Source organism: Balaenoptera borealis (genome assembly GCF_965194805.1).
Source record: "Balaenoptera borealis genome assembly, contig: HAP1_SCAFFOLD_801, whole genome shotgun sequence".
Lineage (NCBI taxonomy): Eukaryota > Metazoa > Chordata > Mammalia > Artiodactyla > Balaenopteridae > Balaenoptera > Balaenoptera borealis.
Genome location: NW_028123400.1, coordinates 161,549 through 174,794, shown reverse-complemented (window position 1 = coordinate 174,794; position 13,246 = coordinate 161,549). Strand labels below are relative to the sequence as shown.

The window sequence follows — 13,246 nt, the reverse complement described above, 5'->3', positions numbered from 1 at the left end:
ATAACAGTAGGTGATATCTGGGCTTTCCAGTGCCATTGGATATGAGTTTCAGGAAACACTGAGCCTGGCTCACTTAATGCTACTGAGTTGGAGGGTTTGTATACGTTGGGCCTGTTGGCACAGCAGATGCTAGCAGATTAGACTAATGCTGATGGGACTAGTGCCACAGGAGGATGCATTCCCATTCAGGCTACGCTGCTGCTACAGTAGATCAAATCCCCCTCTACCCCAAGTGTGGGGCAGTGACCTGCTGCTGTCACTGCTTCTTTATTAGGCTGCTTTCGCCTCAGGTGTGTGGTGGGATCCCTTGGAAGCTGCTGCTGCTGTGAATCACAGGGTTAAATTCATTTTAGAAATACTTAAATATAAATATATAGCCTGGCTCTTGTAGGACCTCTGTATTTGTTTTTTATTGCTTTCATACGAATTACCGCAAATTGAGTGACTCAAAACATCGTAAATTTATTACCTTACAAGTCTGACATTGGTCTCAGTTGAGTAAAGTAAAAGTGTTGGCAGGATCGACAGATGAATGGATAAAGCTGTGGCACATATATACAATGGACTATTACTCAGCCATAAAAAGAAATGAAATTGAGTTATTTGTAGTGAGGTGGATTGACCTAGAGACTGTCATACAGAGTGAAGTAAGTCAGAAAGAGAAAAACAAATACCGTATGCTAACACATATATATGGAATCTAAAAAAAAAGAAAAAAAATGGTTATGAAGAACCTAGGGGCAGGACAGGAATAAAGACTCAGCCATAGAGAATGGACTTGAGGACACAGGGAGGGGGAAGGGTAATCTGGGGTGAAGTCAGAGAGTGGCATGGACATATATACACTACCAAATGTAAACTAGATAGCTAGTGGGAAGCAGCCACAAAGCACAGGGAGTGGAATCCTGCAGTGTTTGCTGATGGTCATTTGACTGGTGTGAGCTGAAACCTTTTTGACGTTGGATTTGCATGTGGCTAATAATTCCTTATACTGAGCTTTAGGCATGTCCTTTTTTTTCTTTTCCTTTTTTTTTTAAAGAGTGACTACAACTTCCCTCTTCATATTGACGTCTTGAAAAATTTGTCATGTGTTGAATTTCCTTGCCTATTCCCTACCCCAGGGCATTTTTTGAGGGCAGGCGTCATTTACAGCCCAGCAGTCCTTGTGACTATTAAGCTACCATTAGCACTGGGTTTAAAGCTGCTGTTGTGGGAAAGAGCCACAAGGTGGCAGCATTATTTCGTTCTCAACTCTTGTTACTAGGGCAACAGAGTCTTCCTGGAGGTAGTGTTCCAAGGTTGTAAATTAGAGTGGAATGTGCTGGGACAAGCCCCCAGAAGTTTATGTCTCCTTACTTATGTTTGCTTTTTAAATTTAATTTCTATTTCTTATCGGAGTAAATTTGATTAGAGTGTTGTGATTGTTTGGCTGTACAGAATCTGCTCAATGATTCATGCATATGTCTGTTCATCTTCGGATCCTGTTACCATGTATGTTATTACAGAATGTTGAGTAGACCTCCCTTGGTATTTGGTAGGTGTTTTGTCATTATATATTTTCTATGTATTAGTGATTATATAATTCATATAGTTTATATGTTATATGTTTATATACATTTAACATACATTAATCTATGTATGTTAGCCCCTTAGTCCTAAATTATCCATCCTCCCACCTTTCATTTTGGTTAACCATTAGTTTGTTTTATAAGTCTGTGAGTGTCTTTTTCTGTGGAAATATGTTCATTGGTAGCAATCTTAGGATAACATGTATAAATGATATCATAGGATATTTGTCATTCCCTTTTGACTGACTTAACCTAATATGATTATTTCTAGGCTCATCTGTAGTCCTGTAAACGGCACTGTTCATTTTTTTCCCGAGGCTACTATTCCATTCGGTACGTATACCACTTCTTCTTTGTCCATGTATCTGTTGATGGGCATTTTGTTTGCTTCCATGTCTTGCCTATTGTAAATACTGCTGCAATACACGATTTTCCATCCCGTGTCTTTTGGATTCTGGCTTTCACAGGTGACAGGCCCAATAGTGGGCCTTCCAGATCATATGGTGACTCACTTTTTACCTTTAAACACACTGCCATTCTGTTCCTATTATTGGCTGTTACCAGTTTACATCCCACTTAGACCGAGAGGTTATGCTGTTCTCCACAACTTCTTCAACATCTATTGTTTGTTGACTTTTTGCTGATGGTCATTCTGACTGGTGTGAGGTGATACCTTTGTGTAGATTGGGTTTCCATGCGTCTGACAATTCCTGATGTTTTGCGTTTATCAATGTCCTTTTCATTTTTTTTTAAAGATTGAGCTAAACTTACAACTTCTAATTGCCTTCTTGAAAAATTTGCCGCGTTTGGATTTTTTGGCCATTCCCTGCCCCAGGATATTTTTTGAGGGCATGAGTCATTTACAGCCCTGCAGTCCTTGTGAATATTAGTGACCATTAGCAGTAGATTTGAGCTGCTGTTTGAGGAAACGGCCTTAGGGTGGGAAGACTTCTACGTTGCCAACTCTGCTTGCTAGGGAAACAGAACCTTGCTGCAAGTTGTGCTTTTAGGTTGCAGATTAGAGTGGAATGTGCCAGGACAAACCCCCATAAGTTTTAGCCTCCTTAATTCTTGTCTGTGTCTTTAAGTTGTAGTTTTTATCAGAGCAAACTTGATTGAAAAATGTCTTTTTTTCTAGGTGTACAGAATCTTGTTCATTTACACATATACATATATCTATTGATCTTTGGGTTCTTTTCCATGTAGGTTATTACAGAGTGTTGAGTAGACCACTCTTGGTATTCCATAGGTCTTTGGGGATTATATATTTTATACGTATTAGTATATGTGTGTTAACCCCAATATCCTAATTTATCCATTCCTCACACCTTTTCTTTGGCTTAACCATAAGTTTGTCTTCTCAATCTGAGATTGCCTTTCTCTGTGGAAATATGTTCATTTTTATGAATTTTCAGATAACATAAGTGATATCAAAAGGCATTTGTCTTTCGCATTCTGATTTACTTCACGTTGTGTGATTATCTCTAGGCTCATGTGTGGTGCTGCATATGCCATTCTTTTATTTTTTTTCGTGACTTATATTCCATTCTGTCTATATACCACTTCTTCTTTGTCCATTCATCTGTTTATGGACCTTTTTTTTGCTTCCATATCTTGGCTATTTCAATATTGCTGCAGTGCACATTTGCCTGCCTCTGTCTTTCCGATTCTGGTGGCCTTAGGTTATAGGCCCAAAAGGTGCCCTGCCGCATCATATGGTAGCTGAATTTTTACCTTTTAAAGCAGCTCCATTCAGTTTGTGTTAGTGCTGTTACCACTTTACATCCCACCAGCAGCTAGAAGGTACACAGTTCTCTAAAAGCCCTTCAGCATTTATAGTTTGTAGACTTTTTGCTGATGGTCATTTGACTGGTGTGAGCTGAAACCTTTTTGGACGTTGGATTTGCATATGGCTGAGAATTCCTTATAGTGAACTTTAGGCATGTCCTTTTTTTTCTTTTCCTTTTTTTTTTAAAGAGTGACTACACCTTCCCTCTTCATATTGAGTTCTTGAAAAATTTGTCATGTGTTGAATTTCCTTGCCTATGCCCTACCCCAGGGCATTTTTTGAGGGCAGGCGTCATTTACAGTTTTTTTTTAAATTTAATTTATTTTATTTTTTATTTTATTTTATTTTTGGCTGTGTTGGGTCTTCATTGCTGTGCACTGGCTTCCTCTAGTTGCGGTGAGCGGGGGCTACTCTTTGTTACAGTGCGCAGGCCTCTCATTGTGGTGGCTTCTCTTATTGTGGAGCACGGGCTCTAGGGTGCGCGGGCTTCAGTAGTTGTGGCACGCGGGCTCAGTAGTTGTGGCGCACGGGCTTAGTTGCTCCGCGGCATGTGGGATCTTCCGGGACCAGGGCTCGAACCCGTGTCCCCTGCGTTGGCAGGCGGATTCGTAACCACTGCGCCACCAGGGAAGGCCAAGAAGGTGTTTTTTAACGTGTAATTTGAGCAAGTGGTTCCGTGTTATTAACATGCCCGGGGCGGGGTGGGGGGTCGGTGTGACAGGGCTGCCCTCCTCTGCAGGTCTAGTTCCAGTCTCTGAAAGGCATTGAGGATTCTGTTTGAGGATTCTGTCTTCCTTTGTGTTTTCTGCTCCCCACGCTCCCTCCTGTAACCCCTTTCTGCCATCCCCACTCCCCCCACCCCCCCAGTCACACGTTGCAAACCCCAGACCCGTTTTTTCCGTTGTGATTAAACCGTCACCTGAAGCCGCCTCCAGGAGCCTCTGATCTGAACCCCCTAGTGGCATTAACGTGGCCCTCGTGCTATTAACTTCAGCCTCACAGACTTTCCCCGCTGAGAACAGCTTTGCTGGGCACTGAGGGTCTGTGACTTTTATCTCAGTTAGGCCGTTAAAAAACTGAAACATGGTTTAGATAAATAAATAACTCCTCCTTCCCTTCCTCCTGACTCTGAGCTTGGAGCTGGTGAGCTGTCTGGGGAGAAGGTCACGGGATGGGGGCTGGGGGATGGGGAGAGAGGACAAGGTAACCGTGCCTGACACGGATCTGTAACTACACGTGGACAGAGCTCTATACTGAACGTGTCTGGTCCCTCCTTTGCTCCGAGGCGTTCCCGTTTTCTGGTTGGTGTGAGGGGTGGGGCAGAGTGGAAGGTGGACCAAGGTTGCAGTAGCTTTGTCTGACTCTAGGTCTGTGACATCCCCCTTCAAGCACATCCCTCTTCCCCACTGTCTCCCCATCTCTTCCCTCCGCCCCTTTCCGTGACTGTCTCCGTGTGTTTCCACCTTGTTGCTTTTCTGTGGTCCCTCTGTTTCTCTTTCACCCTCTACCTGTCTCCGCCTTTTGTCTCCTTCCGAACCTTCCAGCATCCCCTGTGCTGCGGTTGGCGCATGGTTTGGGGGATCGCCCTCCAACGCGGGCTGCAGGCGACTTGTCAGACTGCTTTGTGAAACCAAAAAATGTAGAAATCTTTCATTTCCTTGGCCTCTGAGGCTTCGCTGGGGTGGCGGGCAATTGGCAGGCCTGTCGGCTACACCCCACACTGGTCGTTGTTTCATATTCTTAGCTATAAAAGTGGGGATACAAATGGTACCTGCTTCATAAGGCCGTAGTGAGGATCCAGCAGGAAGTGGATGCGAAGCCCTGAGCACAGTGATTGATTCTCAGCAGATGCTCAATGAATGAAATCTCTTAAATGAAATCGTTTATTATAAAAATGTTTAGTCCGGGGTAAAAGTGGACCAGAACAATGAGCCCCCATGCATATACATCAGCCAGATTCGGTATGTTTCAACATTTTGTGTACCTGCTTTGTCCATCCCCTCTTCTTGTGGTTGCCGGAATATTTTAAAGCAATTAGCAAACCCCTCGTAGCATTTCAGCCCTATGTGCGTCTCTAAAAAATCTGAATGTTTTCTCATACAACCTTAAGACCTTTATGCCAACCAATGAAAATGATGATTCTTACTTTAATACTGAGTCCATATTCAGGTTTTTCTGATTAACTTTAAAATGTCCTTTTACTCTTGTGTTTTTTGAATCAGGATCCAAATATTGTTCTTGTATTGTAATTGGTAATAACATCCCATTAATCCAGAACAGCCCCCCACCCCACCCCCACCCCCACCCCCAGGTAATTGACGTATTGAAGAAACTGGGCCGGCTGTAGAGTGTTCCACATTCTGGATTTCTCTGTTTGCTTTTTCGTGGTGTCATTTAAATTGCACTTCTGCTTCCTAAATTTCCTATGAGCTGAAAGCCAGCTCCAACAGCTGGATTAGCGTGTTAGGTTCGGACTTTGTAGCAAGAGGCACATGACACGTAGGGGCCGCTCTGCCGTCCGTCACTTCTCTAAAGTGGGCTCAGGTGCGCTCAGCTCTCCGGCTCCTCACTCAGCTGTCATCTGCCATTCGTTTCATTTTCACTGACGATCTCTGCATAAATCGATTATTTTATTAGGAAGTTAGGAAGCGGTGAGTTTGCTAATCATGCCATTCCTTCCACGTTGACTGCTTTTTACTCATCCACTTGCACTATATATTTGCCTGTAAAGACAGTCAGGTGCGGTTGGCAGATTTCTGCGACATCTCCCGTGACTTTTAAAAGCCTCCAGGGGTTACTCCCAGGGGTAACCCGCTGAAAGAGATTTTGCAGATATAATTAAGGTTGTGTTCTGGGTGGGTTGAATTTGCTCACACCAGCCCTTTAAAAGCAGAGAATGTCCTCAGGCCGGCAGCAGAAGTCAGAGAGATTGAAGCAGGAGAAAGGTGGGACGCACCCTTGGCAACTTTGCAGGTGGAGGGGGCCCCATGAGAAGGATTGTGAGTGTGTCGAGGAGCTGAGGGTGACCCCTCCTCCTTGGCAGGCAGCAAGGGAACGGGGACCTCAGTCCTACAGCCCTCGGACCTGCATTCTGCCAACAGCATGAATGAGTTTGGGAGCAGATTCCTCCCTGGAGCCTCTAGATAAGAACCCAGGTTGCCAGCACCTTGATTCTGGCTTTGTGAGCCCCTAGGCAGAAAACCCAGCAGAGCCAGCCAGGACTTCTGACCTCCAGAACTGGGAGGTATTTATTAGCGGTGTTTTTAAGTCACTGAGTTTGTGGGTGTTTGTTACACAGCAATAGAAGACTAATAGAGCAGGATCAATGCTTAACTTCTTTGTTTTTAATTGCCGGTTTCCAGAATAAAAAAGGTTAAGTAAATGACAGCTGCCTTTATCTTCCTCATCCTAACATAGAAACCATACGTCTTAACGGACACCAATGAAGTGGATTCCTAATTTGCTGTCAGTAAAACTTACTCATTTAGAGATTGACAAGTGTCCTGGGTTTGGCTCATTGAAAGAATGGTTTTAAAGGGATACTGGTTATCAAATAGACAGTAAAATCAATTTGTCGGTTAAAATCAATTTGTATGGTTAAGATGTTTTGCTACCATTTTCTTCTGTGATATACTGAAATAATTTCATCATATGCAAGTGGGGCACATAACATTTGATAAATTCCATCTGTCTGTTGACAATCTACTCACTTCTCTGACTGCATACCCTCTCCTGTTAGAGAAGGATGTTTCCGATTATAAGGAGACTCCAAAATAGATGCTTAATTCATAAAGTATGCAAATGTTACTCTCATATATAAAGAACATCATGGTTAAAGTACTATGACGTCACATCATTATTGCCATGGAAGACATTTCATTTTCTCACACTGACTTCAGAGCTTAATCCAGAGTCTGAATATTGATCTTTTTGAATTCGTGTGAGAATTGGTGTCTTTGAAACATGGTTTTGGTCAAAACAAAATTTTGCAACTTTTACTCTTTGAAAAACAGCTTTATCGAGGCATGATATTACATGTTATAAAATTCACTCACTATGAGTGTAAATTTGATGAGTTTTAGTAAACTCTGAGTTGTGCAGCCAGCACCACAGTCTAATTTTAAAACATTTCCATGTGTCAAAGAGACCCCCTGTGCCCACTTGTAGTCACTTCCTGCTCCCATCCCCAGGCAACCAATAATCTGCTTTCTGTCTCTATAGTAATTTTCCTTTTCTGAACATTTCATATGAGTGGAATCTTACAGGTTGTAGACTGTTTGTCTTTTGCACATGGCTTCTTTCATTTAACACCAGGTTTTGGAGGTTGATCCACGTTGTGTGTTCCGGTCTCTCGTTCCCTTTTGTTGCTGAATAATATTCCATTACGTGGATAGACCACATTTTGTTTATCCCTTCGCCAGTTGATGGACATTTGAATTATTCCCACTTTTGGTCTATTACAAACGATGCTGCTGTGTTCACATTCACGTACAAGTGTGGATGTATGTTTTCATTTCTCCTGGGTATGTAACTAGGAGTGGAATTGCTGGGCTGTATGGTGAATTCATGTTTAACTTTCTAAGGAATCACTAGTTGCTTTCTAAATTATACTACATTTACATTCTCACCATCATTTTATGAGAGTTCCAGGTTTGCCATAGCCTCATCAACACTTGCTTTTGTCTTTGATTCTAGCCTTCCTAGTGGGTGTGAAGTGGTGCTTCATTGGGGTCTTGATTTGCATTTCCCTAACAGTTAGTGATATTGGACATGTTTGTGGTGATTAGCCATTCTTATATCTTCTTTGGTGAAATATCTATTTAAATCTTATGCCCATTTAAAAAATTGATTGTCTTTATTTATGTTATTTATCATGTGTATAATTCACAAATACTTCCTCCCAGTCAGTGGCTTCTTTTTCATTTTCTTCATAGTGACTTTTGAAGTACAGAAGGTTTTAATTTTGAAGTCCAGTTTACAACTTTTTGGAATGAATTTTAGTGTCTTATCTAAGAACTTTTTGCCTAACTGAATTCCCCAAAGATTTTTTTCTCTTTTTCTTCTAGAAGTGTTTTAGCATTTTAGCTCTTAGGTCTTTGTTTGATTTTTGAGTTGTCATGTATAACGTGAGGTAAGGGTCTAAATTCATCTTTTTTTGCATGTGGCTATCTAGTTGTCTGAAAAATGTTTGTTTTTTTGTTTGAAGATAAAAACGTTTTCTTCCCCCGTTGGATTGTCTTGGCACCTTTGTTGAAAATTGATTGACCATAAACTTAAGGACTTATTTCTGGACTCTTAGTTTTGTTCTGTGGATGTATATGTCTGTCCTTATGCTGGTCCCACAGTGTCTTGATTACTGTAGCTTTATAGTAAGTTTTGAAATCAGGAAATAAAAATCTTCTCACTTTATTCTTTTCTTTCTTTTTTTTTTCAAACTTGTTTTTGGCTCTTCTGGATCCTTTGCATTTCCATATGAATTTTAGCATCAGTTTTTCAATTTCTGCCCCCCCTCAAAAAAAAGCCTACTCAGATTTTGGTAGGGATTTTGTTGAATGTATAGATTTGGAGACAACTGTCATTTTAACAACATTAAGTCTTCCAATCCATGAATGAAATGTCTCTACAGTTGTTTACGTCGTCCCTAATTTCTCTCAGCAGTGCTTTGTAGTTTTCAGTCTTATGTGTCTTCTTAAATTTATTCACAAATATTTTAATGTTTTTGATGCTATTATGGATGAAATTGTTTCTTTAATTTCATTTTTGGTTGTTCATTGCTAGTACATGGAAATAGAATTGGATTTTGTATGGTGATCTTGTATCCTACAATCTTGCTGAACTAATTTATTAGTTCTAGTAGATTTGTGTATGTGTGTATGTGTGTGAGTTCTTCAGGATTTTCTACATGTAAGATCCTGTCTCTGAATAAAAACAAATGTACTCCTTTCTTTCCAGTCTGGTGCCTTTTCTTTTCGATTTTTCCTTTTCACTTTAATTTCTTAAATATTTATTAACGTTGGTCTCAAACATATTTAGCATGCTTTCAAAGAACATTCGGGTTGAAAGAATGCATAAATTATATTTGGCGTTTGGGGCTAAGGCATAAGAAATATACTTGCCATGGACTTTGAAAAAAAAATGTATGTTTCATTATAAAAAGGATACATTGGAAAGACAGAAATTGCTACCTTACAAAGTTCTTTTTTTTAAATTATTATTTATTTATTTATTTATTTATTTAGTTTTGGCTGTGTTGGGTCTTCGTTTCTGTGCGAGGGCTTCCTCTAGCTGCGGCAAGTGGGGGCCACTCTTCATCGCGGTGCGTGGGCCTCACTATCGTGGCCTTTCGTTGCGGAGCACAGGCTCCAGACGCGCAGGCTCAGTAGTTGTGGCTCACGGGCCTAGTTGCTCCGCGGCATGTGGGATCTTCCCAGACCAGGGCTCGAACCCGTGTCCCCTGCATTGGCAGGCAGATTCTCAACCACTGCGCCACCAGGGAAGCCCTGGGTTTTTTTTTAATTGAAGTATAGTTGATAGAATGTTGTGTTAGTTTCAGGTGTACAGCAAAGTGATTCAGCTATACATATATATATTGTTTTTCAGATTCTTTTCCATTATAGGTTATTACAAGATACTGAATGTAGTTCCCTGTGCCATACAGTAGGTCCTTGTGTTTATCTATTTTATATATAATGGTGTGTATCTGTTAATCCCAAACTCCTAATTTATCCCTCCCCACGTTTCTCCTTCGGTAGCCATAAGTTTGTTTTCTATGTCTGTGAGTCTATTTCTGTTTTGTAAATCAGTTCATTTGTATCATTTTTTTAGATTCCATGTATAAGTGATACCATGTAATATTTGTCTTTCTCTGTCTGACTCACTTCACTTAGTATGATCATCTCTAGGTCCGTCCATGTTGCTGCAAATGGCATTATTTCATTCTTTTTCATGGCTGCATAATATACCATTGTGTATATATTGATATATACCACATCATCTTTATCCATTCATCTGTGGACGGACATTTAGGCTGCTTCCATGTCTTGGCTATTGTAAGTAGTGCTGGAGTTTGTTTTTTAAAAAAGCATATAAACTATACAATTCCTAGTTAATATATCATGATACTAAAATCCAGAATTTGGGGGCAGTGCACAGGTCTCTGCTTTATGTGCTTTGTTGAATGAGACATTGAGAATCTAATATATATTAAGTGCTCCACTGGAAATGTCTTATTAAACAAAACAGCACATAGGGGAGACTAGAACAGCGTCAGGCCACAGAGGACTTTCCACCTGCCACCAGCTCACTCTGCAAAAGGATGGATGTGAAACCCACAGACCTCTGGCATGCCAGTATCAGACAGCTGTAAGGAGTGTTTACTACTGCCCAGAAGTCTCCGAAATTCTTGGAAGGGGCTACTGGTGATGTTTCAGCGCCATGAGTTTAGATCCCACGGCAAGTGTGGGGAAACCACTCTTAGCCAAAAGGAAAGTCTAGCCAATCAGCCAACATCTGCAACTGACTCAACTTTGTAGCTGTCTCGTTGCCTGGGTCCACATAATTAAGGGAAAATGCTACATGCTCTAGCAATATTAGCAAAGCTGGGGTCTTAATATATATTCCTAGAGAGTTCTAAGGACCCAGGAAACATCACCTCTACTGGAAAAGTTGACCGTCAGCTTTTTGAACTGACAGTAGAGGGATGATTGGGCGGGTTTAGGACTTTAGGAGCCCCAAACGCCTGAAATTCCAGGTGGCAGTGCACTGTCATTAATATCCCCTGGTTTTAGCTCTTTGGGAGATACCTTTTCTGAGGGTTTTATACATTATTTTTGATTTATTTTAGTATTCCTACTTCTAGTCAAAGTCAAGACCAGGAAATGTAGAGATATGCTATGAGGTGGTTCTCGGGCTTTGTTTGAAATCTACTAAAAATTCCGTCATTCGTTCAGTGACTTTCACTGTGTACCATGCATCCGTGAGTAGTACTGCTATGGGTGCCCCTATGGAGCTGACATTCTTTGTTTAATATACTTATTTAATTATTTATTTGGCTGTGCTGGGTCTTAGTTGTGGCACGTGGGATCTTTTAGTTGCAGCATGCGAACTCTTAGTTGTGGCATGTGGGATCTAGTGCCCTGACCAGGGATCGAACCCGGGCCCCCCTGCACTTAGCCACTGGACCACCAGGGAAGTCCCTGGAGCTAACATTCTACCGGGGGGTTGGGGGGGGGGCGGGAGACAGACCAACGAATACACACTGTCCGCACAGTAGTAAATGTTGTGGAGAATTGTAGAGGCCAGAGGGGGGCAGGGCTTGCCGGTATGTGCGGCAGTTTCAAAAGGGTGTTTGGAGAAGGCACCACTTATAAAGGGACGGTTGAACAGCGTCCTGGGGAGGTGTGAGGGCTGAGCCCCTGTGTACTGGGGGGAAGTGGGTCCAGGCAGAGGGCTCAGCAGGGCAGAGACCCTAAGACTGGAACCACGTGGTGGAGGAAGAGCAAGGTGGCTGCAGCCAAGGGGCTGAGTGCGAGGGACCGCGAGACAGGTGGGGGGTGGTTGGCGAGGCTTTTTAGGCAATCACGAGGATCTCCACTTTTACTGGTCCTGGGATGGGGCACAGGAAAGTTTGAGCACTGGGGCGGCACACCCTGACTCAAGTGCTCATGCAGCATCGTCTCGGTGCTGTGGAAGCAAGAAGCAGGAGATGCTGCAGCGCTCAGCAAGAGATGATCCCGGCTTTGGGACCAGCGGCCAGCAGTGGAGGTGGTGAGAAGTCATCTGAAGATGGGAGGATAGATTTGCAGTGAATTGTGCTGTGGTACAAAAGCGGGTGGGAGGCACAGGGGCTTGCAGGGTACCATGTGCTTGGGTTCAGCTGGGGTCAGAAGGTGAAAGAAAGGCTCAGGCAAGAGCCTGAGGGTGTAGGGCGATGACTGTGTTCATGCATCTCGGAATTAAGGTGACTTGCTTGCTTTGCACAGTGGGCCGTCTGCTGAAGAGTATTGTCACACCCGCTCTGTGTTCTGCGTGATGCTTTTAGGTCAGCCTTAGAGTTCAGAGCTTTGTCCCAACTCTGCTCGCTGATGAACAGAGAAGATTCTTGTGATTTGGTGGTTTCCAAGAGAAATCCCAGCAAAGTGTGGATGGAGGTGGGGGCAGAGAGAATTGCTTTAGTCCCTCAAAGAGACTGTTTATAACAGTAGAACACAGTGAGAGCAACTAGGACAGCTTCTTCAAGAAGCACACATATTCTTTCTTCCCTTGTAAGAGGCACTTACTCTCCAAAGAAATCTTTTTTTTTTTTCCTTACTGGAAATATTTCACTGCTTTGATTTTATTTTTTAATTCATTGTCTTCAAAGTTTGCTCTTTCAGAATTCATTTGCTTACCATATAATCTATGACTATTTCAGAAGATTGAAATTAGGTTTGTTTTGTGGCTTCTACTTTTAAACCAAGAAGTGGGTTCAGAATTGGTGATGGAAGAGAACTTGAAATAGGATAGCTTATTGGGAACATTGATTTGGGCCCTTTTCTTCTAGTGTTACTTTTTAGCTTATCTCTTTCAGAATATGCCTGATTTCCTTCTCTTGAGATACCACATGTCTAAGGATCCAGTTGTTACTTAATTTTTCTTTGTTTACTGATAAATATGCTGTATGCTTTTGTTCTTTTAAAAAGCAATTTTATTGAGGTATAAAACACTCACAATAAAATACATCCAATTTAAGTATAGAGTTTGAGTTTTGACAAAAGTGTGCACCCGCGTACCTGTTACCACGATCCATATATGGACCATTTCCATCACTTTAAAAAGTACACTCTGGGCCCGTTTCTAAATAGCTCATCCCACCCAGCCCCAGGCAAACACTGATCTGCTTCTGCTTCCA

At 42.0% G+C, this 13,246-nt stretch overlaps 1 long non-coding RNA gene across 1 annotated transcript in view; it reads left to right on the top strand.

The window, feature by feature from the left end:
* LOC309621667 overlaps positions 1 to 13,246 on the top strand; it is a 311,127-nt gene that overhangs the window by 145,518 nt on the left and 152,363 nt on the right. The window lies entirely within an intron of this gene.